The sequence below is a fragment of the Ranitomeya imitator genome, chromosome 4 (assembly GCF_032444005.1).
Source record: "Ranitomeya imitator isolate aRanImi1 chromosome 4, aRanImi1.pri, whole genome shotgun sequence".
Taxonomy (NCBI): Eukaryota; Metazoa; Chordata; class Amphibia; order Anura; family Dendrobatidae; genus Ranitomeya; species Ranitomeya imitator.
The window spans coordinates 193,456,362-193,478,798 of record NC_091285.1 but is presented as its reverse complement, the minus strand read 5'-3'; the positions used below and the strand labels follow the sequence as shown (position 1 = coordinate 193,478,798).

At 43.5% G+C, this 22,437-nt stretch overlaps 1 protein-coding gene across 2 annotated transcripts in view; it reads right to left on the bottom strand.

The window, feature by feature from the left end:
- Positions 1-22,437, bottom strand: part of CLTB (clathrin light chain B) — a 43,327-nt gene that overhangs the window by 9,620 nt on the left and 11,270 nt on the right. The window lies entirely within an intron of this gene.

Genomic DNA, 22,437 nt, shown 5'->3' with positions numbered 1-22,437 from the left:
ACTTAGAATATAGCTCGGTTTATAAAGAACTGAGAAACAAAAAGCAAATCACAAACACTTATGTGGAGTCGGGAAGGAATTTTTTTCCCCAATGTGGAGCTTACTCTTTGCACATGGGTTTTTTTTTGCCTTCCTCTGGATCAACATGTTAGGTTAGGCTATGGGTTGAACTAGATGGACATATAGTCTTCCTTCAACCTTAATAACTATGTATGTAACTATGTAACTATACCTATGCCTTAATAACTATGTATGTAACTTTTAGGACTCAGATGTCGGTATTGCACGTATGTGTACTATCTGTGTTTTTCTTGGCTACAACATGTACCTGCAGCGCACCAGGGTTCTGGTCATTGCAGTAAGGTCATTCTTCCACCAGGGGGAGTGACGTTACGTCTGAAGGCAATAAAGGAGATCTCTTTACCAGGTAAACACAATGCATGCAACATGTTCACACTCCAGACCAGAAGGGGGAGCTCTAAGCCTGTTTTAGGTGAACTCCCCTATAAAACATCCTGATCTGGAGGGAAAAGGGGTGCAGAGTTCAGTTCCTGTCAGGAAGACAGAGGGACAGGACGGAGTCCCGGAGCCTGAAGTGCTGCAGCTCCTGGAAGAAGACACTAAACGAACATATTGCAGAGAGTGTGCAGGAAAGCAGAGCACAGGAGAGGAAACCAGAAGGAGTTCTGCCCTGTAAAAGGCTGCCTCCTTTCTGAGGCGCAGAAGCTGGTAGCCAGAACACCGAGGGAGTAAGGATCTCTATGCTTTACTTCAGAGACTGGCAGGACAGTTAATTCCATGTTGGCTGCCCGACCTTATTACCAGGAGGCACGGTGGCAACTTGTGGGGGCTGAGGCGTGATAGGGTCCCTGTAAAAAGCCTCAGGCCATCAGTCATACGGGTTGTTCCTATCCATCTGGGGGACAAAGAGAAACACTTAACATCTAGAACACCAACAACAGTTGTGAGGACCTCACCGAGAAGCTCAGCAGGGAGGGACTACAACACTCAGGCGCTAGAGGAAGGCTACTGATTTCCACCTGGATAAGGGGACTCTGGATTTGCCTTCAGACCGGCCGGACTCTGCCTACCCTGTGGTTGGTACCCTGGACTGAGGACGCTGAAGCCTTCAGTAAAGGTAAAGAGACTGCAACCTTGTGTCCTCGTTCTTCACTGCGCGTTTCACCATCCATCATCTACACTCTGGGAAGCCCTGGGGATATACTTCACCTGTGGGAAGGTATAGCAACTAGCTGCCATCACATCATCCCAGCGAACCCTGACCGAATACTACAGGTGGCGTCACGAACATTTCCCCTTTAAAGACCTTTCCCCACATTTATTAATGGACGCCCTTAGGGCCACGGGCCGGGTCAGTCACCATGACATCCCCCTTGAGAACCGAAGGGCCCGGCTCAGAGTTCCCCACTGCCCTTAGGGGGGGCGATCCATACCCATGAAAGCTTATGCTGCTGTTCACATGTCCGTTTTTTTCCAGCAACATGGATGAAAAGTAATACAAGGTAATAGGGTCATCTAAAACACAGAGAGCACCCTGAAGGCATCTATGTGCTGTTCCTGTCTAACATTGTAACGGAAAGGAGACGCCATGTCACTTATTTACCGCATTTATCCATGTGGGAAAATCACGGAAGAAACACCAATGCAAAACTCTGATGACATTGGTACCATTTTTTGTTTACGTGAAAAACATTGAAGTCTGAATGAGGCTCTATATACATAACATTCTCACATGGCCTTATAGTAATGTAGGGGCCAGCAGGTAAATACCGGCAAATCATTTTTTTTCGGTAATTTTCTAAAGTGAATAGACACCTACAGTCAAAATGACCCCTGCAGTACGAAAGAGATCATTACCCATTATAGAAAAACCCAATGGTGGTCCAAGAGCTTACACTTCACCAATTAAATCTTCTTATAAGTGACAATGAAATATCAGGTCTTGGACCGGTGATTTCCAAAATGAAAGGGCTCTATTGAGGCCATAAAATAACTCTAAGAGTGTCTGCTTTAGGACGGGGTCACACTTGTGAGTGCAATGCGAGAAACTTGCTCGTGTCTCTCGCCTCAATACCCGGCACTGCCGCTGGCACTCGGGACCGGAGTGTGCAGCTGCATGTATTTCTATGTAGCTGAACGCTCCTGTCCGAACCGCCGGCGACAGTGCCGGGTATTGAGGCGAGAGACAAGAGCAAGTTTCTCGCATTGCACTCGCAAGTGTGACCCCGGCCTTAGAAGGCATTCCTTATCTGTAAACCTCAAGGTCCTATATAGCCACATAACAAAATTGATATAAGAAAGAGTATTGAAATGCAATTAAAGGGAACCTGTCGGATGATTTTATTTGAGACCCAAAACACAGGCAGCATAAATCAAAGACTGGCTCCTGCATTCAGGGAAAACATAGCTAAGAGCAAGGCTGAGGACGAGGTGCCTAGTTTAACAGGTATATCTTTGCCAACTTCTCTCTGCCTGCTCAGTAAGATTTTAGGTGTTTCCCAATCTGTATATAGGGAGAGTCATTCCAGAGCTGGTATGTCACTCTCTGCAAGGAGAAACTTTACCCCATAGACCCGAGTCCAGAGCCTCTCACCTAGCCAGATCAGTTCTCATACTTTGCACTGATGAGGGCCAACAGCCCGAAACACCATGTCTGCAAATGGAGATTCTGATTTGGCTTTTATCATAAATCATATTGCACGACTCGTTAAAGGTTTGATTGTGACGTGTAGGATCGCTACTTCCAACAGGTGGCACTATAGAGTTCAAGTCCTCTTCCTCTCTGAAGAGGAAATTTTCATAGGGAGAGACTTGTAATTTTACCTGAGCGGGTGGGAAGAAGCTGGTGGGGACATAGTGGTTAGACTAGGCCCCCCGTCCACAGGCCGCAATTTCAACTGAATTTTTCCTCTGAAACGCCACTGAGAAAAATGAAAGAGGTGGACGCATCAGTTTATAGAAAGAAGGGGAAGTATTCCACAGTTTGGCAGCTATAGGCAACAACTATATTTTCCAATTAACATCGAAATATTGACTTCCTTGAAAATGAAATGCATATCATCCAAAGCAATTTCACGAACATTTTGGCTTTTGAAAATTGGCAACATTTTTAAACAATGTGAAGTTATGCAAAAATGTTGTGACGCTAGTTTCTCCTACCGCCACCCATTTTGACATAGCAGAAGGATGATGGCATGTCGTCGTCTTTATGAATCTTGGTGAATTGGGGTCCATTTGTATAAGGCCAGTCTCACACGTCCAGATAATTCCGGCACCGGAAAAATCAGTACCGGAATTATCCGTGTGCCGGTGCGTTTCTGTGGCACATCAGTGTGGCACACGTGCGGCACACGCGTGCCGCCCGTGTGCCCACTGGGTACCACACGCACCGTGCCGGAGACAGCGCTAAAGTTTAGCGCTGTCCCCTGCATCTGGTGCTGAAGCCCCATTCATATCTTCCCTGCAGCAGCGTTTGCTGTCGAGAAGATATGAATAATTGTGTGTAAAATCAAGATCCAGGTCCCCAACCCCCTCCCACCCCGTTCGCCCCTGCCTCCGCTGTGATGAAAATACTCACCCGGCTCCCTCGCTGGCTGGCGCTGCTTCCTGTCCTGGCCGCACCTTCTACTGTATGAGCGGTCACGTGGGGCTGCCGATTACAGTCATGAATATGCGGCTCCACCTCCCATAGGGGGGGGCGCACAGGGGGTGGGAGGGGAGTGGAGACCTGGATCTTGATTTTACACACAATTATTCATATCTTCTCTACAGCAAACGCTGCTGCAGGGAAGATATGAATGGCGGCTTCAGCACCAGTGGGGGGGACAGCGCTTAATGTAGCACTGTCTCCTGCACGGCACACGGACTGCACACGGACAACGTCCATGTGCGGTACGTGTTTTACACGGACCCATTGACTTTAATGGGTCCGTGTAATCGGTGCGCTCCCACGAACACTGACATGTCTCCGTGTTTGGCACATGGAGACACGGTCCACAAAAAATCAATGACATCTGCACAGCTGCATTGATTTTAATGTGTCTACGTGTGTCAGTGGCTCCGGTACGTGAGGAAACTGTCACCTCACGTACCGGAGCCACTGACGTGTGAAACCGGCCTAAGGTGTAGAGGTATCTATGGCACTGACTCATCAAGACCTAACCGATGTTGTTCACACCCTTCTTGATAAGGGGGGAATGCTGGGAGTTAGACACTTCTAATTCATTACAAGGCGCACACATGGAGTAAGATTTGTGGAGCAAGAAACACCGTTGCTCATCATGAATTTGACAAACGAGGGTTAATATATCCCCATCCTGCCCCAGCTCTGCCCACTAGGGAGAATAATGGTATGCACTCAGGTCAAAATAATAGAGGTGCTGGTAAGACGGACCAAGTGGCCCAAAAAGTCATATACCAAAAATTACCGCACACTCAGACTTGATGTGATGCAAAAAGTGTTCAACAAATTTATTTTTATAACAAAAAAGGTAGCCACAGGATAGTAAGGGCAGTAAGTTTAAATCGAAACCAAACCCAACGTTTCGACTCACCAGGGTCTTATTCATGAGGTTACTTGTTTCCAGATGTGCGTACATAAATGGCAAAGAAGGAGAGCAGGAGGGCAATCTCTCTAATGTAAATCCTGTCACTTGGTATAAAGGTACCGTCACATTAAGCGACGCTGCAGAGATATAGACAACGAGCCGATCGCTGCAGCGTCGCTGTTTAGGTCGCTAGGAGACGTCAAACACGGCAACAGCAGAACGATGCAGGAGCGATCCAGTGACGTACTTAACGTTCTCGCTGGTTGTTCGCTCCATGGAAATACATTGCTGGCATCGTTGCTTTTGCTGACAAACATGACGATACATGCCGACCTGACGACCAAATAAAGTTCCAGACTTTCAGCGATGACCAGCGATGTCACAGCGGGATCCAGATCGCTGCTGTGTGTCAAACACTACGAGATCGCTATCCAGGACGCTGCAACGTCACGGATAGTTGTCGTTCTCGTTGGTAAGTTGCTTAATGTGATGGTACCTTAAGGCGTTGAGAGGATGTAAAAATCCTATTTTGTAGTAGACATGAAGGAATGACGGGGGGATGGCGGGTCTATGTATCCCCAAAAATGAAGCTGCACCAGGAATGCTGGACCTGTGATGACCTGGACCTCATGAAAGAGCGGCGCTCCCGTATATAGATGCATATCACTTACAGGGAACAAAGCCAGGTTTTCACATCTAATTGTGTAGACCTTGAACTGGGACCATTAGCTAAGGCTTCTGGATGGACTAACCCACTATACAGGACTCCATCCTTATTTACAACGCTGTGCCTAGCTGGTCACTGTCACCAGAGCTCAACATTTATTTTTAAAAAGGCGCTGGAAAATATATTATCAAAACTGGTACACAGCAGATTTCTTGCCCATGACAACCAATCAGGTGGCTGATTTTATTTTCCAAAGGCCCTATGTCATATGAAAGAGAATGTGAGTGACTGCTATGGGCTAATGACACAGCTATCAAACTCCTCTTACATGCAAAGTCTGAAAGAAAATGGCTTTAAATAAGAACTCAGGGTTTTATATGTAGTGTACAAATTATCTAAACATTTTCATTAAATGACCAGAAATATCATTTCCAATGATGAAGCCTATACAAGGGATTGTCTGGGCAGAGCTAGGAAGCGGCGTTGCCACTTTTCCAGCACAGCCGGACCACTGTAGCCAGTGATTAGCTACAGTGGTTATGTGACTTTATCATAAAACGTGATGACACGCTGTTGAGGTCATCTGACCACTGCAGCCAATCACATGCTGCATCGGCTCTGCTTCCTGTGTATAAACAATGCTTGCGCCTGAACCAGATTAGGTGAGTATTGTCAAGTTTTCTATAAAGGGAACCTGGTGTGTCAAAAAATGCTATCAACCTGCAGATATGGGGTTAATCTGCAGATTAATAGCATTCTAAAGCTGTACAGCAGCTACAATAAAAGCCTGGCTACTGAGAGGAAACTACCTTTGTTCCTCCCGGCAGCCTCTGGCTTTTGGTCATATGGGCGTGGCTTCAGTCACCACTCAGCACATAGTAAGCAGCGGCTGTGACCACTCTCCCAGCACTGACAGCCGCCTCAGCAGTGCATCAGTGCAGAGCCGGCTGTCAGTCAGTGCTGGTGTGTGGTTACATCTACCGCTCACTATGTGCCGAGCGGTGACTTAAGCCGTGCCGGCCTACTCATGTGACTGAAAGCAGGAGGCGGTAGGGAGGAATAAAGTTAATTTCCTCTTGGCAGCCGGGCTCTCGGTGCAGCGGCCGCATGGTTTTAGATTGCTAATAACCTGCAGATCACACCATGTCTGCAGTTTAATAGCGTTTTTTTTTTTAACATGACCGGTTTCCTTTAACTATTCCAAGCATTGCTTCTCATTTTTAAGGTTACGTCCCCAATGTCAGTATTAGGCAGCACTTTAGAGGCAGCACATGTCTGCTCCGTTTAAAGCGCTGCTGGCTTTTGTACACGCGGTGATTCCGCATGTGTTCATTGAACCGTGCGGAATCACTGCGTCCAATACATTGTATGGGTGACATTTATCTTGCGGATACTGAGCATCTCCACAAGATAAAATGACATGCTGCGGTCTAGAAAGACGCGCCACATGTCCGTCTCCGCAGGGAAGCCGGAGGTGTCCCTGCACGCATAGTGGAGATGGGATTTCTAAATCCCATCCACTATGCTGTAACATCTGGAAGCTGCGGGTTGGACGCTGCGTTTACTGACCGTGGGAACATACCCTAAGAAATCTAATTTAAATAGCTGAGCAACAAAAACTGAAGCACAAATTCACCAGTGGTGTGGATATTAATTATAAGAATACGTATTTACTGCAGACTGCTGACAGTAAAGGTTCTGTAGTTTACTGTTGCAGAGATAATTGCAAAAAGATCCAAGGCAGTTACAAATTTCACCCTTTGCCATTTTATAGAGTGAAGCTTGCATCTACAGCCACAGCTTAACGGGGCTGTCAATACAGAATTATTGTTAAAACTGCTTGTACTTGGTTTGAGCAGTAATTCTGTCCTGAGAATCCATTTAAATGGACATGCTGCAGATCTCAAACCCAGAGCTCCTGTCAATATACACTGAGGATATATTTTGGACACGTACATGAGCAGTCTTAAAATCCCATGCACTTTCCAGGCGCTGTGAAAGGAGGCAGACTTTCCACAATCGAATTCACAGTGGAGAATCCTTCATGTTTTCACACCATGGGAATTTAACCAAAAAAGTTGAAATCTGCAACATTTTTGTAACTAAAACTTGCAGCCATTCAGATGAATGAAAGCGTTCAGCAATAAATCTACTTACGGTATGCGAATTTACCCGAACAATGCTACTACAGGTGTCAGCATCATAATAATAATAATCTTTATTTTTATATAGCGCTAACATATTCCGCAGCGCTTTACAGTTTGCACACATTATCATCACTGTCCCCGATGGGGCTCACAATCTAGAATCCCTATCAGTATGTCTTTGGAATGTGGGAGGAAACCGGAGTGCCCGGAGGAAACCCACACAGAGAAAACATACAAACTCTTTGCAGATGTTGTCCTGGGTGGGATTAGAACCCAGGACCCCAGCGCTGCAAGGCTGTAGTGCTATCCACTGCGCCACCATGCTGCATCATAAGGATTCTCAGTGAACCAAGTCATAGCCCCTGAGCCACAGTGAGCATCACCCTCTCCTACAACCAATGAAAGGATGTACCTTTTATGTACACAAGAAATAACCTATATTTTTCTGCTAAATTAACCCCTTCGCCCCGAAACCTGTTTTCACCTTAATGACCCGGCCAATTTTTACAATTTTGACTACTGTCACTTTATGAGGTAATAACTCTGGAACGCTTCAATGGATCCCGGTGATTCTGAGAATATTTTCTCGTGATATATTGTACTTCATGATAGTGGTAACATTTCTTTTTTATGACTTGCATTTAATTGTGGAAATTTGGCAAAAATGTTCAAAATGTCAAACTTAAATTTTATGCCGTTAAATCAGAGTCATATCGCACAAAATAGTTAATCACATTTCCCACATGTCTACTTTACATCAGCACAATTTTGGAAACATTTTTTTTGTTAGGACGTTATAAGGGTTAAACGTTGACCAGCGATGTCTCATTTTTACAACTAAATTTGCAAAACCATTTGTTTTAGGACCACCTCACATTTGAAGTGACTTTGAGGGGTCTATATGACAGAAAATGCCCAAAAGTGACACCATTCTAAAAACTGCCATCACACTAGCAGTATTTGGTCAGTATTTTACCTCAGTATTTGTAAGCCAAAACCAGGAGTGGAACAATTAGAGGAAAAGTATAACAGAAACATATGCACCACTTCTGTATTATCACCCACTCCTGGTTTTGGCTAACACATACTGAGGTAAAATACTGACCAAATACTGCTAGTGTGACGGCAGCCTCAAGGTGCGCAAAGCCAAAATTCAATAAGTTTATTAATCCTTCAGGTGCTTCACAGGAATTTTTGGAATGTGGAAGGAAAAAATAAACATTTACTTTTCTTTCTCAAAAAATTTCCTTTTGACCTACGGTATTTTTTTTACTTTCGCGAAGGGTAACAGGAAAAAATAGACCATACAATTTGTTGTGCAGTTTATCCTGAGCATGCTTATTCCCCATATGTGGGGGAAATCTACTGTTTGGGCACACGGCAGGGCTCGGAAGGGAAGGAAGCACCATTTCACTTTTTGAATGTAAAATTTGCTGGCATAATTAGCGGCCGCCATGTTATGTTTGGAGATTAAAACGATGCAAAAATTATTATTTTTTATATAAAATAGTTTTTATTGTGTAAAAGCGCCAAAACATAAAAAAAATGATATAAATGAGGTATCGCTGTCATCGTACTGACCCGAAGAATAAAACTGCTTTAAAAATTTTACCACATGTAGAACGGTATAAACGCCCCCCAAAAAAGAAATTTATGAATTGCTGTTTTTTGTTCATTTTGCCTCACAAAAATCGGAATAAAAAGCAATCAAAAAATGTCATGCACCAAAAAAACAAGACCTCACATGACTCTGTGGGCCAATATATGGAAAAATTATAGCTCTCAAAATTTGGTGATGCAAAAACTACTTTTTGCAATAAAAAGCGTATTTTAGTGTGTGGCAGCAGCCAAACAAAAAAATCCACTATAAATAGTAAATCAAACCCCCCTTTATCACCCCCTTAGTTAGGGAAAAATACTAAAAATATATTTTTTTCTTTTATTTCCATTTTCCCATTATGGTTAGGGCTAAAGTTAGTGTTAGGGTTGGGGCTAACATTTGCATTACCTTTACGGTTGGGATTAGGGTTAAGGGTGTGTCAGGGTTAGGGGTGTGGTTAGGGCTCGGATTAGGGGTGTGTTGGAATTAGGGTTGGAGTTAGAATTGGGGGTTTCCACTGTTTAGGCACATCGGGGGCTCTCCAAACGCGACATGGCGTTCGATCTCAATTCCAGCTAATTCTGCGCTGAAAAACTAAAACAGCGCTCCTTCCCTTCCGAGCTCTGCCGTGCGCCCAAACAGTGGTTTATCCCCACATATGGGGTATCAGCGTACTCAGGACAAATTGGACAACTTTTGTGGTCAACTTTCTCCTGTTACCCTTGTGAAAATAAAACATTGGGGGCTAAAAAATTATTTGTGTGGGAAAAAATGACATTTTATTTTCACGGCTCTGCCTTATAAACTTTAGTGAAACACTTGGGGGTTCAAAGTTTTCACAACACATCTAGATAAGTTCCTTGGGGGGTCTAGTTTCCAAAATGGGGTCACTTGTGGGGGTTTCTACTGTTTAGGCACATCAGTGGCTCTGCAAACGTAACATGATGCCCGCAGACCATTCCATCTAAAGCTGGAGTCACACATAACGATATCGTTAACGATATCGTTGCAACGTCACGCTTTTGATGACGTAGCAACGATCCCGCTAAAGATCTTGTTATGTGTGACAGGGACCAACGATCAGGCCCCTGCTGGGAGATCGTTGGTCGTTGGGGAATGATCAGGACCATTTTTTGGTCGCTGATCACCCGCTGTCATCACTGGATCAGCGTGTGTGACGCCGATCCAGCAATGTGTTCACTTGTAACCAGGGTAAATATCGGGTTACTAAGCGCAGGGCCGCGCTTAGTAACCCGATATTTACCCTGGTTACCATTGTAAAAGTTAAAAAAAAAAAAAAAACAGTACATACTCACATTCTGATGTCTGTCACGTCCCCCGGCGTCCACAGGGTTAAAACTTCTTTCGGCAGGAGCGCTGCTAATGCACGCGCTCCGGCCGAGAGCTTCCCTGCACTGACTGTGTCAGCGCCGGCCATAAAGCAGAGCACGGCAGTGACGTCACCGCTGTTACTGCCGGCGCTGACACAGTCAGTGCAGGGAAGCTCTCGGCAGCTGCGCGTGCATAAGCAGCGCTCTTGCCGAAAGCAGTTTTAACCCATGTGGACGCCGGCGGGGAACGTGACAGACATCAGAATGTGAGTATGTAGTGTTTTTTTTTTTTTACTTTTACAATGGTAACCAGGGTAAATATCGGGTTACTAAGCGCGGCCCTGCACTTAGTAACCCGATGTTTATCCTGGTTACCCGGGTGCTGCAGGGGGACTTCGGCATCGTTGAAGACAGTTTCAACGATGCCGAAGTCGTTCCCCTGATCGTTGGTCGCTGGAGAGAGCTGTCTGTGTGACAGCTCCCCAGCGACCACACAACGACTTACCAACGATCACGGCCAGGTCGTATCGCTGGTCGTGATCGTTGGTAAGTCGTTTAGTGTGACTAAGCTTTAAGTCTGCATTCCAAAACGTCCCTACTTCCTTTCCGAGCCCTGACGTGCGCCCAAACAGTTGTTTTCTCCCACATATGGGGTATCAGAGTACTCATGACAAATTGCACAACAACTTTTGGGGTCCAATTTCTCCGAATAAGCTTTGAAAAAGGCAAAGAGATCATTTTTGTGAAAATAATAAAATGTTTTTTTTTTTTTTTTTACGGCTCTACATTATAAACTTCTGTGAAGCACTTGGGGGTTCCAAGTGCTCATCACACATCTAGATAAGTTCCTTAGGGGGTCTACTTTTCAAAATGTTGTCACTTGTGGGGGGTTTCCACTGTTTAGGCACATCACTGGCTCTCCAAATGCGACATGGCGTCCGATCTCAATTCCAGCCAATTTTGTATTGAAAAGTCAAATGGCACTCCTTCCCTTCTGAGCTCTGCCATGCGCCCCAACAGTGGTTTACCCCTACATATGCGGTATCGGTGTACTCAGGACACATTATACAACAACTTTTGTGGTCCAATTTCTCCTGTTACACTTCATAAAATAAAACAAATTTGATGGGAAGTAAATTTATTGTGAAAAAAAAGTTAAATGTTCATTTTTTTTAAAACATTACAAAAATTCCTGTAAAGCACTTGAAGGGTTAATAAACTTCTTGAATGTTGTTTTGAGAACCTTGAGGGGTGCAGTTTTTAGAATGGTGTCACTTTTGGACATATACTATCATTTCTATCATATAGACCCCTCAAAGTTACTTCAAATGTGATGTGGTCCTTAAAAAAAAAAAAAATGGTGTTGTAAAAATGAGAAATCGCTGGTCAACTTTTAACCCTTTTAACTCTCTAAGGCTACTTTCACACATCAGGTTTTTGCTGTCAGGCACAATCCGGCTAATTTTTGAAAAAAACGGATCCATTGCAAATAGTGAAAAACTGATGCGACGGATCCATTTTTTTGTTTTTAACCCAGGGATACAGTTAGGACTTCCTGTTCGAGAGAGAGAGCGAATGGAAAATGCAGTTACGGGTCATGCTCAATGTAAAAAATGGAATAGGTAGCCGGATCCACTCATTTCACCTAACGTTTCATTTGTTTTTCGCAGGATCCGTCGCTGTGCGCTTTTTCGCCGGACAGAAAAAAATGTTCCTCTGAACGTTTTCTCCGGCCGCCGTAAAACTAATTTTGGACGGATCCGGCAAATAAACGGATGAAACGTGAGGCCATCAGGCACAATCTGACACTAATACAAGTCTACGGCAACACTTGCGTTTGGCTTCATTCATTCCCTGTGGGATTTGTGGCACTTGCTGTGATCTGGCAAATGCGGTACCATACCTCCCAACTTTTGAGGAAGGGAAAGAGGTGTAAAGGTTGCGCCGCGGCGAACTTTAGGCCATGCCTCTGACCACACCCATTTCACAACTAGTCACACCCATATCCAAGTCCCAACCACACCCATTTAGCACTGCTGATCACACTGTTTCATATACAATAATTATAACCCCCAAAAAATATGACCACACAGTGCTCCATACTGTATAATGGCCACACATGATGCTCAATACTGTATAATGGCCACACATGATGCTCCATACTGTATAATGGCTATGCAGTGCTCCACATACTGTATAATGGCCACACATGATGCTTCATACTGTATAATGGCCACACATGATGCTCCATAATGTATAATGGCCACACATGATGCTCAATACTGTATAATGGCCACACATGATGCTCCATACTGTATAATGGCCTCACATGATGCTCCATACTGTATAATGGCCACACATGATGCTCAATACTGTATAATGGCCACACATGATGCTCCATACTGTATAATGGCCACACATGATGCTCAATACTGTATAATGGCCACACATGATGCTCCATACTGTATAATGGCCACACATGATGCTCCATACTGTATAATGGCCACACATGATGCTCAATACTGTATTATGGCCACACATGATGCTCCATACTGTATAATGGCCTCACATGATGCTCCATACTGTATAATGGCCACACATGATGCTCAATACTGTATAATGGCCACACATGATGCTCCATACTGTATAATGGCCACACATGATGCTCCATACTGTATAATGGCCACACATGATGCTCAATACTGTATAATGACCCCACATGATGTTCAATACTATATAGTGGCCCCACATGATGCTTAATACTGTATAATGGCCACACATGATGCTCAATACTGTATAATGGCCACACATGATGCTCCATACGGTATAATGACCCCACATGATGCTCCATACTGTATAATGGCCACACATGATGCTCCATACTGTATAATGACCCATGATGCTCAATAGTGTATAATGCCCCCATCCCATCTTGTATGCATGGCTCATCTCCCTCCCATCCCATACGCATGGCTCATTTTCCCCCCTCCTCCTGTATGCATGGCTCATATCCCCCCCTCCTGTATGCATGGCTCATATTCCCCTGTATGCATGGCTCATCTCTCCCCCCCGCTCCTTCTACCATCTTGCATGGTGCGGGCGGCTTACCGTTTTCCTTCATCCCCCCCTGTCCCTCATACTCACCTATCAGCTGTCCCACGGCAACACCGCACGGCCGCGCAGACATCCCTCTGGCTATGTCACGCGCAGCACCTTCTTTCTGAGTGAGCGGTCATGTGGCACTGCTTATTAAGATCATGAATATGCGGGGGGACTGGCGGGGGGGGGGGCAGTCGGTAAAAAAAAAAACCCTTGCTCACTTGCCGCCCCCCGCATCGTCCCCGCCCTAGGCACATGCCCTCGAGTGCCTAGTGGCAAATACGGCCCTGTATGAGGGGTGATTGCATCATACTCTATGAGAGGGCTACATTATATTCTATGGGGAGCTGCATTATACTATATGAAGAGGGCTGCATTGTATTCTATGGAGGGGTTACATTATATCCTATGGGGGCTGCATTATGCTCTATGAGGGGGCTACCATATATATGCAGGGGCTGCATTATACTATATGAGGGGGCTGCATTATAATCTCTGGGGGGTTACATTATACTCAGGGGGCTACAATATATTCTGTGGGGTGGCTGCATTATACTCTGGAGTGGCATCATTATACTATATGTGGGCTGCATTATACTGTATTGAGGACTATGGGGAATACATTATACTATATGAAGAACTATGGGGTGCATTATACTATGGGAAGTGAATTGTACTACATGGATGACAATGGCGGTGCATTATACTATATGGAGCACTATGAGGAGTGTATTCTACTATTTGGAGGACTGTGGCAGTACATTTATTTTATTTACGAGACTTTTATTGCAACTGAGAGAATATTCTGTCAAACAGTGATCAGGTTTTTCAACTTATAATAAGGACGCAACAAAATAACAAATCCAGGGCGACACCAGATAATCCGACTCCAGGGAAAACAAAACACTAGTTCATAGACAGGCACCAGGATCTGGCCGCAGCAACAGATCCTAGCTCCTCACACCACACAGGTCCCAGAAGAATGATAGTATATCCATGGGCTTATTGTTCCACCCTCTAGGGATCAGCCCCTTGGATGGGTGGAGGGGCTCACACCCACCCTCAAACATTTGTTACCTGGAGCTGAAAGTACAAAAGAGGCTCCAGATGTCTAGTCCCAGCCAGTCTGAGAAGCCCCCTGCAGAGAGCAACAAAGGAACACAATGCCCCCCACCAGAAGCAGGGTAGGAAATGTTAATGAAGTATGGTCTATGAAATCAGGGCAGAGGTGGTACTCCGTTACAGCACCTACTTTTGCCACCGAAAACTGGGTAAGCTTATTGACTCGAGTATAAGCCGGGAACGCATTGTTCCCTCATCCCTGTCCTGGTATGCGTGGCTCCCCCGTCCTGTCCTGGTATGTGGCTCTCCCTGTGGCTCCCCCTGTCCTGGTATGTGTGGCTTTCCCGGTTCCGCATTGTTCAGCTCCCCTGGTCCGCATGGCTTGGCTCTCCCCCTTCCCCCGGTTGTATACATGGCTCGCATTGCCCCCCCATCATACTCACCCTCCTCGCGCCTGAATCTCCGTCCCTGCATCTCCGTTGTCCCGGCGTCGCTCCTCACCTCAGCGGTCACATGGTACCGCTCATTAAGGTAATGAATATGAGCTCTATGGGAGTGGAGACGCATACATATTCATTACCTTAATGAGCGGTACCACGTGACCGCTCAGCACAGGAGGAGAGCCGCCGGTGACGGGACAACGGAGATGCAGGGACAGAGATGCAGCAACGAAGGGCGAGTATGATGTCTTCTGTTAGCCGGCAGCTGCAGCTGTCACTGTGCCAAAGCCGCCGACTCCTGCCTCTGCTACGCCGCTCCCCCTCCCGTGTTCTGGACAATGACTCGTGTATAAGCCGAGGGGGCGTTTTCAGCACAAAAAAAATGTGCTGAAAATCTCAGCTTATGCACGAGTATATACCGTAAAAGTTTGAAAATTGTGAAATTTTAAAAAATTTCACCATATTTCCGTTTTTTTTCATAAATAAACGCAAGTCATATCAAAATTTTTTTTACCACTAACATGAAGTACAATATGTCACGAAAAAAAATCAACGGATCCCGCTAATTCTGAGAAGCGTTCCAAAGTTAAAACCTCATAAAGTGACAGTGGTCAGAATTGTAAAAATTGGCCTGGTCATTAAGCTACAAATTGGCTCTCACTAAGGGGTCAATAATACAGATTGTGATATGTAAAAAACAAAACACATCATCAACAGTTTTTAAAAATACATTCAATACAAAAACCTGACAAACAATAGGTCATTTTCGGATTTCTTACTTTGAAGAAAATACAGAACCAGGAGCCTGCCTTGCAGATTCAGTCATTTTTACAATAATTTTTTAAATAAGCACAGCATGCCAGTTTAGGCTATGTTCACATGAAGCATTTTTGTTGTGGTCTTTATATGCAGTTTTTTTCTGCTCTCTAGGCAAGTAAAACACTGCCTTGAAAACATTTTTTGTGTGTGTTTTTGCTGCATATTTTTCTGGTCCATTGCATGCAGATTGGGTGTGCTTTGTCTACAGTACATCTTTAACTCCTCCATGACATAGCGATTTTCCGGTTTAATTTTTTCCTCCCCTTATTCCAAGAGCCATAACTTTTTTATTTTTCGATCCACTTAGCGCGAGGCGAGTTGTATTTTTGAATGACACCATCAGGAAGGCGTTAAACTAGAAGAAGAGGGGACGGGAAGAAAAACATTAGACTCGAACAAAGAAGACCCAGGAAAACATACTCAGAAGGGAGGTAAGAACATTTCTAAAACAATCCACAGCGAGGAGATTGGAACAAAACAAAATCCTCTAAACTGCATGCTCGCAAACGCCAGAAGCCTGACAAACAAGATGGAAGAACTAGGAGCAGAAATATCTACAGGTAACTTTGACATAGTGGGAATAACCGAGACATGGTTAGATGAAAGCTATGACTGGGCAGTTAACTTACAGGGTTACAGTCTGTTTAGAAAGGATCGTAAAAATCGGAGAGGAGGAGGGGTTTGTCTCTATGTAAAGTCTTGTCTAAAGTCCACTTTAAGGGAGGATATTAGCGAAGGGAATGAGGATATCGAGTCCATATGGGTCGAAATTCATTGAGGGAAAAATGGTAACAAAATTCTCATTGGGGTCTGTTACAAACCCCCAAATATAACAGAAATCATGGAAAGTCTACTTCTAAAGCAGATAGATGAAGCTGCAACCCATAATGAGGTCCTGGTTATGGGGGACTCTAACTACCCGGATATTAACTGGGAAACAGAAACCTGTGAAACCCATAAAGGCAACAGGTTTCTGCTAATAACCAAGAAAAATTATCTTTCACAATTGGTGCAGAATCCAACCAGAGGAGCAGCACTTTTAGACCTAATACTAATAGACCTGACAGAATAACAAATCTGCAGGTGGTCGGGCATCTAGGAAATAGCGACCACAATATTGTACAGTTTCACCTGTCTTTCACTAGGGGGACTTGTCAGGGAGTCACAAAAACACTGAACTTTAGGAAGGCAAAGTTTGACTAGCTTAGAGATGCCCTTAATCTGGTAGACTGGGACAATATCCTCATAAATAAGAATACAGATAATAAATGGAAAATGTTTAAGAACATCCTAAATAGGCACTGTAAGCGGTTTATACCTTGTGGGAATAAAAGGACTAGAAATAGGAAAAATCCAATGTGGCTAAACAAAGAAGTAAGACAGGCAATTAACAGTAAAAAGAAAGCATATTGCACTACTAAAGCAGGATGGCACCATTGAATCTCTAAAAAACTATAGGGAGAAAAATACTTTATCTAAAAAACTAATTAAAGCTGCCAAAAAGGAAACAGAGAAGCACATTGCTAAGGAGAGTAAAACTAATCCCAAACTGTTCTTCAACTATATCAATAGTAAAAGAATAAAAACTGAAAATTTAGGCCCCTTAAAAAATAGTGAGGAAAGAATGGTTGTAGATGACGATGAAAAAGCTAACATATTAAACACCTTCTTCTCCACGGTATTCACGGTGGAAAATGAAATGCTAGGTGAAATCCCAAGAAACAATGAAAACCCTATATTAAGGGTCACCAATCTAACCCAAGAAGAGGTGCGAAACCGGCTAAATAAGATCAAAATAGATAAATCTCCGGGTCCGGATGGCATACACCCACAAGTACTAAGAGAACTAAGTAATGTAATAGATAAACCATTATTTCTTATTTTTAAGGACTCTATAGCGACAGGGTCTGTTCCGCAGGACTGGCGCATAGCAAATGTGGTGCCAATATTCAAAAAGGGCTCTAAAAGTGAACCTGGAAATTATAGGCCAGTAAGTCTAACCTCTATTGTTGGTAAAATATTTGAAGGGTTTCTGAGGGATGTTATTCTGGATTATCTCAATGAGAATAACTGTTTAACTCCATATCAGCATGGGTTTATGAGAAATCGCTCCTGTCAAACCAATCTAATCAGTTTTTATGAAGAGGTAAGCTATAGGCTGGACCATGGTGAGTCATTGGACGTGGTATATCTCGATTTTTCCAAAGCGTTTGATACCGTGCCGCACAAGAGGTTGGTACACAAAATGAGAATGCTTGGTCTGGGGGAAAATGTGTGTAAATGGGTTAGTAACTGGCTTAGTGATAGAAAGCAGAGGGTGGTTATAAATGGTATAGTCTCTAACTGGGTCGCTGTGACCAGTGGGGTACCGCAGGGGTCGGTATTGGGACCTGTTCTCTTCAACATATTCATTAATGATCTGGTAGAAGGTTTACACAGTAAAATATCGATATTTGCAGATGATACAAAACTATGTAAAGCAGTTAATACAAGAGAAGACAGTATTCTGCTACAGATGGATCTGGATAGGTTGGAAACTTGGGCTGAAAGGTGGCAGATGAGGTTTAACAATTATAAATGTAAGGTTATACACATGGGAAGAAGGAATCAATATCACCATTACACACTGAACGGGAAACCACTGGGTAAATCTGACAGGGAGAAGGACTTGGGGATCCTAGTTAATGATAAACTTACCTGGAGCAGCCAGTGCCAGGCAGCAGCTGCCAAGGCAAACAGGATCATGGGGTGCATTAAGAGAGGTCTGGATACACATGATGAGAGCATTATACTGCCTCTGTACAAATCCCTAGTTAGACCGCACATGGAGTACTGTGTCCAGTTTTGGGCACCGGTGCTCAGGAAGGATATAATGGAACTAGAGAGAGTACAAAGGAGGGCAACAAAATTAATAAAGGGGATGGGAGAACTACCCAGATAGATTAGCGAAATTAGGATTATTTAGTCTAGAAAAAAGACGACTGAGGGGCGATCTAATAACCATGCATAAGTATATAATGGGACAATACAAATATCTCGCTGAGGATTTGTTTATACCAAGGAAGGTGACGGGCACAAGGGGGCATTCTTTGCGTCTGGAGAAGAGAAGGTTTTTCCACCAACATAGAAGAGGATTCTTTACTGTTAGGGCAGTGAGAATCTGGAATTGCTTGCCTGAGGAGGTGGTGATGGCGAACTCAGTCGAGGGGTTCAAGAGAGGCCTGGATGTCTTCCTGGAGCAGAACAATATTGTATCATACAATTATTAGGTTCTGTAGAAGGACGTAAATCTGGGGATTTATTATGATGGAATATAGGCTGAACTGGATGGACAAATGTCTTTTTTCGGCCTTACTAACTATGTTACTATGTGATACACTGAAAAGGGGAAAAAATTCCAAGTGCGTGGAAATTGCAAAAAAAAAAGTGAATTTCCACAATTTTTTAAATTTTTTTATTTTTTATTATGTTCACTATATAGTAAATCTGACCAGGCAATAGGATTCTCAAGGTCAATATGATTACACAGATGCCAAACATTTTTTTTTTATTTAAGTGATGAAATAAAGAAAAAAATTAGCTTATATCGCCATTTTCCAAGACAGATAGCATTTTCATTTTTCAGGATATGGAGCTGTGTGAGGGCTTACTTTATGTGTACTGAGCTGACATTTTTATTGATACCATTTTGGGCCAAAATACCTTGTTTTGATTTTTCGTTTTATTGCAATGTTGCGTCAGCCAAAAAACACAATTCTGACGTTATGATTTTGTTTACTTTTTACACCATTTACAGTTTCGATTAACTTATTTCATATTTTGATAAATCTGACTTTTAAAAATACAGCAATGCCAAATGTGTATTTGTTTTTTTAGTTTCATTTTTAATGCGGCAAAAGGTGGCGATTTGAACATGTCCTTTTATTTTTTTTCAGCCAGGCCTTTCCCCTGGAAGGAACAACCACGGGAAGGGCAGCATCCAATAAAGGAAAACATCCAATAAAGGAAAACCACCTATGCCAAGCATGGTATCCATCCACAGACAGCTGTTTCGGGGTTTTTGCCCCTCATCAGTGTGGAGTAGGAAACTGGCTATTAGGAGCAGTGCCTAGTAAAAGGCTGTGAAGGTACAGATGAATGACCTCGGGGAGACCAAAACATCCAACACCGCGGAGACACCATCACGTGTTTCTCAACGCAGTGATCCAGAACACATGGTATGCTTGGCATAGGTGGTTTTCCTTTATTGGATGTTTTCCTTTATTGGATGCTGCCCTTCCCGTGGTTGTTCCTTCCCGGGGAAAGGCCTGGCTATTCATTGCTTGCGTTGAGAAACACGTGATGGTGTCTCCGCAGCTTACTTTACAAAAAGGTTTGTGCCGTTTTTTTGCAACTTTTTTTCCCACTTTCTCATCGCTTTCCAGGGGTGAGAAATGCAGCAAGATATGCAAAAAGAATTGACATACTGCAGATTTTTTTTAAAAAAAGGTGCAGTTCTGAAATTCAGTACAGGAACAAAAAAAAAAATTTGCATGAGATTTCCGAAATCTCAGAGCTTTGCATTACTGTAAACACAGATTTTCAGATGCATAAAAAACACTGCAAAATGATGCATGTGAACATAGCTTAGGCTATGTGCACACTGCGGATTTTGCGGCGGATCCGCAGCAGTTTCCCATGCATTTACAGTACAATGTAAACCTATGGGAAACGCAATCCGCAGTGCCCATGCTACGGAAAAAAACGTGCGGAAACGCAGCGGTTTATATTCCGCAGCATGTCAATTCTTTGTGCGGATTCCGCTGGGGTTTACACCTGCTCCTCAATAGGATTCCGCAGGTGTAAAACCGTAGTGGAATCCGCACTAATTCCACAATAATTCCGCAGGTAAAACGCAGTGCCTTTTACCTGCGGATTTCACAAATCCGCTGCGGAAAAATCCACAGACCTAAAAAAAAATACGTGTGCACATAAAAGTGTTGGTGGCCATGACTGAGTACACATTTGGACAGCACATAGGTAGCATCAGAGTGCCAGCCGTTTTTACACGGACACGATTCACAATGCACTACTTTGATTTGCAAATTGGATCAAAACAGGCTATGTTTCTGCATCTTGGGGTTAGGTCATTGGGTGGTCCACAAAAAAGGACATGTGAATATGGAATATTTCCATGTTCTGGCTGTGACTGAGCCCTTATTGTAATATTTTGATCATTATGTTTTGTAATAATTACAATGCTCCAATAAAGATTGTTTTTTTTTTACCTTTGTGGCCATTTCTGAGCATTTATTGTAAATTGAGACACATGAACGCTACATCCAACTACACGGAAGGGGAAATAGACTGAATGAGTAGCTGGTGCCCTGGCAAGTAGTAATCATCTAATCAAGGTGTGGCTCCCACCTCTTAAATGGCCTCCTCCCTCCATTATAAACATGTTTTTTACCATTCCTGTAACTCACCCCTCCCTGGTTACATCTAACACACAAGCTTTCATCTCCTGCTGCAGCCTTTGCCCAGGGTCACTGCCCACGGTGAGGCAACAGGTAATGAAGGATTCTGCATGGGGGCATATTATATATAAAAGGTTCTGTTCACGTGGTTAGGACTTGTGTTTACAGGTCACTAATCCATCCTATAATAAACCCATTGGCCCATCTGATTTACGGTACTTTTGGATCACTTGATATAGTTCGGCATGCTCCTCTTTACTGTCTATCACAAAGTAATCAGAACATAAAGGAAAACAACAAGCGGGAAACCTAAGATTAAAACAAACTAAGGAAAATAAAAAACAATATACACATTCCATATCACAAAATGACTGGGAAAGTGTCTAAAATGCACACACACACAGCTCTGGCAAAAATTAAGAGACCACCACATCAAAACCCTGTCATGGGCAGCCCAATCTCCAGACCTGAACCCCATTGAAAACCTCTGGAATGTAATCAAGAGGATGATGGATAATCACAATCCATTAAACAAAGACGAACTGCTTACATTTTTGCACCAGGAGCAGTGTGAAAGACTGGTGGCAAGCATGCCAAGACGCATGAACGCTGTGATTAAAAATCATGGTTATTCCACAAAATATTGATTTCAGAACTCTTCCTGAGTTAAAACATTAATATTGTTGTTTCTAAATGATTCTGAACTTGTTTTCTTTGCATTCGTTGAGGACTGAAAGCACTGGTTTGTTTTTTTTTAATTTTGACCATTTCTCCTTTTCAGAAAAAACATGCAAAATTTATTGCTTGGAAATTCGGAGACACGTTGTCAGTAGTTTATAGAATAAATAAACAATTTACATTTTACTCAAAAATACACTTATAAAGAGAAAAATCATGAACTGAACATTTTGCAGTGGTCTCCTAATTTTTGCCAGAGCTGTACATATAAACGTAAAGCCAATGTCAGCCAAGCTAACCTATCGCATGGCTTGGTTAACACAAGTCTGCCAGCATAGGACTAGTGTAGGTGACTGCTTTAGGCCACGTTCACACACTCAATATTTGGTAAATCTTTTATATCAGTATGTGTAAGCCAAAATCAGGAGAAACACGTCATCACTTCTGTACTCGGCAGTAGGAAGCATGAAGTGCTCTTAAATTTTCTAGTAGACGGCTGCACTGACTTTGATCCTGATAAAACACAGTGGACCTCCACCAGCAGATGACATGGCTCCCCAAACCATCACC